The sequence below is a fragment of the Pyxicephalus adspersus genome, chromosome 3, assembly GCF_032062135.1.
Source record: "Pyxicephalus adspersus chromosome 3, UCB_Pads_2.0, whole genome shotgun sequence".
In the NCBI taxonomy this organism is placed as follows: Eukaryota; Metazoa; Chordata; class Amphibia; order Anura; family Pyxicephalidae; genus Pyxicephalus; species Pyxicephalus adspersus.
Genome location: NC_092860.1, coordinates 149,258,005 through 149,263,570, shown reverse-complemented (window position 1 = coordinate 149,263,570; position 5,566 = coordinate 149,258,005). Strand labels below are relative to the sequence as shown.

General features: G+C 39.0%; 1 protein-coding gene across 1 annotated transcript in view; it reads right to left on the bottom strand.

The window, feature by feature from the left end:
* Positions 1–4,655: 4,655 nt before the first annotated feature.
* The window catches only part of DNAAF9 (dynein axonemal assembly factor 9), a gene marked incomplete at its 5' end in the record, with an annotated part of 64,528 nt that continues 63,617 nt past the window's right edge, over positions 4,656–5,566 (bottom strand). Inside the window, 1 exon segment of the mRNA XM_072406657.1 lies at positions 4,656–5,566.

Here is a 5,566-nt window from a genome sequence, read left to right as displayed (position 1 = left end):
TGTTTATGTATATAGAGACAGACAGAGTAAGAGCCTGTGTACGTCTGTCCATCCTGCTGCACTGAATTGCATTAAGGCAAATGAATGGCCTGGGAGTACAAAAAAATTCAAACAGTGCACCACAACACCCAGAAATGTATTATTATGTCTTGTGGCATTGCAATGCTTTTGCATTGGTCACCATGTTTGGGGTGTGATTAAAGATGAATGGTACCACAACACATTAAGGCACATGGCATGGGTTAATGTGCATTGTTGTCAGTGGTGGACATAGCCAACAATGGGCCCTCGTGAAGGTGCACACTTTGCACCTCCTTATGTCATCCCCTGGTTGTCACAATACCATATGTTCCTCCAACACAGAAAAGTGCATGGACCCTAACAGACACAGACCATTAGTTTTCAATGGTGGCATTTTCGAGATGTCCATTTGGCACAGAACTGTGCCAGTCCTGACAAGCCAGCCAACTCACTGTGGTTCCTCCCTTGTTTTATATCAACGTCCACAGCAGCTCCTCCTTTCTTTACAGCACCTCCCACAAAGGCTCTTCCCTCCAGTTGCAGCCAATCCCAGCCCCTTTGGTTGCCCTCCCTGACATTATCTTCCACTCACTTCTATTACAGCAACCACTCCCATAAGCTCCTCTCACCTAATAAAGCAGCCACCCCCGAGGAAGACAAAAGGTTACACCACCTATGGCAGCAAAAGTGCCTAATTAGCTCCCACTAACCCCTTTCCTTCCCTATTTTCTCAATTCTATTACAGCAACCACTCCCTTCCTTCCCATTAGCTCCCCCCACCTATTAAAGCAGCTTCCCCCCAGGAACACACAAGGTTACACCACCTCTGGCAGGAAAAGAAGGTGCCCAATTAGCTCTGACTCATCCCTTCCCTCCCTTGTGTTCTCAATTCTTTTACAGCAACCACTCCCTTCCCTCCCATTAGCTCCTCCCCTGAGGAGCACAATAGGTTACAAAACCTCCGGCAGGAAAAAATGGTGTCCAATGCAGACATGTATTTAGCTGGTGAGATGGACTTTTGCTCTGTAAATAAAAATTAAACTTACGTAACAGCTATCCTTAACTTGCAAAGACAATGTTGTTTGTTTAGCTTAGTATAGAGAAGCAAAAACATTTTTTTTGCCATTAAATATACTTTAAGTCAAGGTGTATATGTACAGGGAATAAAAATGAGATGTGACACCAGAAACCCTGCTGGGAATATGTAATGCATTAACAAAAGCATATGTTCCCTGTTGTAAATGTACAGAGCAATTCATTAAAATAACCTCTACAAAACCTGCATGAAAAAAAACAGAACATTTGCCTTCACCAGAATCCCATTATCCAAATCCCCTGAATATGTTCAGGGACTTAAAAGTAGACGAGATCTCCTCTGACCTGCAGCACAATCCCTTTTAAGCTCCACAAGTGCGCTGAAAACAGCTAAGTGAACTTTCAGCCTTCATTAGGGAGAGAAAAAGCTGGTACATCTTCTACACGATGGAGCGAAAGGACAATTTGTAAAAGGACAAGTGAACTTGTAGAGCTTATTACAGCATACTATACCAGTCCCACTGCTATTTTTTATAGACACTTTTCTAAAGATCACCTGTCACTTTTCTTGTTAACCAGTGCTGGTTTGAAAGTGGCCTCATGCGGATGTTGGTGCTGATGGGCCGTTTTGTTAAATAGTGCCAACTTGATTTAATTTTCTCATTTTCTTCATATAGTGCTCGGTGGTTTTTTATTAAACAAAATCCCAACAACTGTCCAGATGATAAATGCTACATTTTCGTGCAACTCTGCAGTGCAATACTTTAGAAAATGTTTCTGCTTTTTTTCTCGGGAATAAAAAGTTGCTCCAAAGGCATATATGACCTCTTTATTCTGGAAACTTTAAAGATGCCTCGGAACCCTGAGGTGCCACGGTATATCTTCTCCTACATGACAACAAATCTTAAAAATAGATTTTGAGCTTTGCTTTTTGCTCCAAACGTTCCTTTTTAGTTTATCACACAGATCCTCCCTCCTATAACTTCAGCAATTCTAGTCACACTCACTCTGTGATATAAACACAAGCTGCCAAAGTCGGCAAAGCATGTAAACTCCTTGAGGACGCAATGAGCTCTTTATTGCGGCCGGGGCACCGCATAGTGTAAGGCCACTTTCATTGGAAAGTGTCCAAATTTACAGAGACTGCCCTGGATAGCTGCTAATAAAATGATTCAAATTTAAATCTAAACGGGTCTTTTCTTTACTGAAATTACAGAAAATACAAAACCTAATACAAAAATGAATCTTACTGGAAAACAGCTAGGAGGCCGACATTATTTGTGCATGACCCCACCCCCATTTATAAGGTGCCATATTCGCAGTAGACTTTTCTAAAAATCATCTAAATTTCAGTCCTCAAAGAGTTTTCTTAAAAATTTTAAATTCTTTAGATAATGTGCTCAAAAAAACTTAAGGAAAGATAATCCTGAGCAATCTCATTTAATCCTTTCACCAGCACCGTTTATCCCTTTAAAAAACAAAATTGGGACACGAGCGATCAGAAATTTTTGGGTGCTCCATACAGGCTTTGTTGTGCTGTTACTGGCACCACGTACAAGGCACTGCTTCATTACAAAGAATAGCACCATCAGCCACGATTATTTAATTAAAATTGTGGCTAAAAAAATTGAGGTAAGCAAATTGATTAAAATATGAAGGATCCAAATTTAAAAAACAAATACACCTGTCCCAATGCACAAGCAGACATTTTGAACAATAAACCATGATTCAGTCTTACTTTCTAGGAAGTAGCGATGGGGCATAATCATGTGCCAGCTCCTAGCGAATGAATAGACTGAAACGAGTTTAGGGCCCTTTCAGCGGAATGTTGGCAGCTCCCACATTCTGCAAACTGAATCGCATATAGCTAGATTTGAAGGTGGCTGCAGGGCAATTCTTCCAAGACAAGTGGCTTTAAGGAACCATGCCATGCCCTGCCATAGCCGTATGCAAAAAATGTTTGCCATCGTCATCCGTTTAACTTGAAATGGAGAAGTTGAGACCTCTGCTGAGCCAGTGGCAAAAGGCCACAGCTCACCATGGGTCTGAAATGCCCATTAGGCTCCATAAATGTCTGCTGTGGATATCAAGGTGACAAGTGAAGTTTAATAGTAGTATCAGTCTGGTGAAAGGTATAATTGATTACAGACCAAACCTACAAACATCTCAAAGTGCACTAGATTTTAGATATATAGGTGTTACAATCTTGTCCCTTTAAAAACCAGCTAGCAGTTAATAAATGATATGGCCTACATAAAGTTCATCAAGATACAGCCAATTGAATGACTGGGTTTCCATAAATCACAGCTTCGGATTGTTAACCTGATTTTCTTACCCAATGTTCACCCTGTATCTCAACACCTAAGCTATACTTAAAAGTTCAGTAAAGTGTTTGTCATTTGACTATACAAACCCAGCACACGCTGCATCATCAGGAATTTTTGTATCGGCCACAAAAAACATTTTGGTAAGCAACACTTACAATTTAACATTTTTATCACTTGTGATTACATTTTAGCTTTTCCATGTTTGAACCATCAAGTACAAACATAGAATTTTTTTTCTTTGTTAAAAGCTGCATTGTTTGTAAAGAGATCAGTAAACTACCTATTTCAAATCACATTTTTTATGTGAAAGTGGTCCACGCTCATTCTGGAGGCCATATGGATACAATTTACGTCTCCATTATTATATTTAGTCTATAATACTATTCTAAGTCAGTATGGCTTTCATGATACAATCTCCAGCGTTAGAGACTAGCAGTGTTATGAAGGTTGGAAATAGCGGTGGTCCTCTTTTTGGAGGGCCCTCACTTGTATTTATAAAAGTTGGTGGTAGAATTGGGGACATTAAAATGGTTTTACCCCACAACAAGAAACTTGGAAAGTATTTAATGGAAGGATGCACGCCAACAGAAGTCCAAGGCTTCATACCCTGGGTATTATTGCAAACAAGTCGTCATGGCACACTTCCCAATAAAATTTTATTTAAAAAAATTCAAGTAAATTAAAGTTCTTGGGTAGCCATACAATGGCTTTCAAGTGATTCAAAAAGATTAGAATCAGAACAACTGCTTCCCATCTAAAGGTTTCCAAATTTCTTGTAAAAATATAAAACCAATCTTTTATTTGATCACCAACAGAGCTCTTAGCCCATTGCTTTACTAAAAGGTATTCAAAGCCAATTATAATTTTTTAATCAATATATTTAAATTGGGGTGCACAAGCTTCTTCAGAGTCCTGGCACAAAATTTTGTTATTACCAACCAGTCTATAGACCAAAACCAAGTCTTAGGCCAGTAGAAACTTGAAGTCCTTAGAAGACCACATAGGTGGGTATCCCAAATTCCATTGGGTTCATCAAAAACAAATCTAGGCAACTGCTCAAAAACATCAAAAAGTTTCATAGCTTGGAACACTTTTCAATACTAATGAATTATCAGTAAATCCAGACTACTGGATCATTTGTCATCTTGATGGTTAAAGAAAGCTCTTCAGATGCCACCTACCAGCAGCAAACTGCACCCCTTTATTTATGTAACCTTTATATACAATGAAAGTGGTACAGAAAATGCTTGGATGAGACCTCAGGAACAGATATTTGGTCATGCAGGTCAGGTGGGTATCTAAATACCACTAACAAATGAGATCTACAATTAAAAAAATCTCATCAGATACCTACAACTGTCAAGAAGACTGTGGCATATATTCTAGAATTCTCTCCATGGAACATCTGCTAGTCTCTAACCTTTCTAAGAGGCACAGTTTAAACTAAATCCATGCATAGATAATTCACCAAGCTCTACATTATCTATGAGCCCACATGCCACGCTGTACGGACAGAATGCTTCCAGAGCGGCATGTCCTGGGCCTTAAGATATAGACACTTTATATGCTACGTCTACCTTGCAACACATAATAAAATCTAAAAACTATTTAAAACCGTGATTTCAATCACCGTTTTAAAAGCTAACAATACACAAAAAATAAAAACACAACAAAGAGTATATCACAATTATAAAAAATACAGGCAATCTGGAAGCCATTATTACGGAGATGTTATGTTCTATTGGACTAGATGGTGGCTATTTGACATTATTGAACATCATGTCATTTTTGGTTGGTGATGTCACTGCTTTCTAAGTAAATGATCCCCATGAATATGGAAGGGTAACTTTAAACACAGAAGCTACACAACATAGCACTGTAAGCATGGTAGATGCCTGTATTTTCTTGGATGGGGGTGGTTTACTTGGTCATTAATATTGTTTGCCAGCTATCTCTTGTGAGATGGGCAGATAAGGGGTACTTTGAAGGAATGACCCCAGAGTAACAGAAACGATGTCGCAATTTAAAAAAACTTAATCATGTCTTTTTTATATCGTGTACTAGAGGCAGCCATGTTGTCTCATGTAGGAATAAATGGTTTGGAAAATAGAATGCAGCTCATCGATTCATTCAAAACTAGTTACATTACTACGAGAAGGATTGGTAACCAGGATATGGTTGCA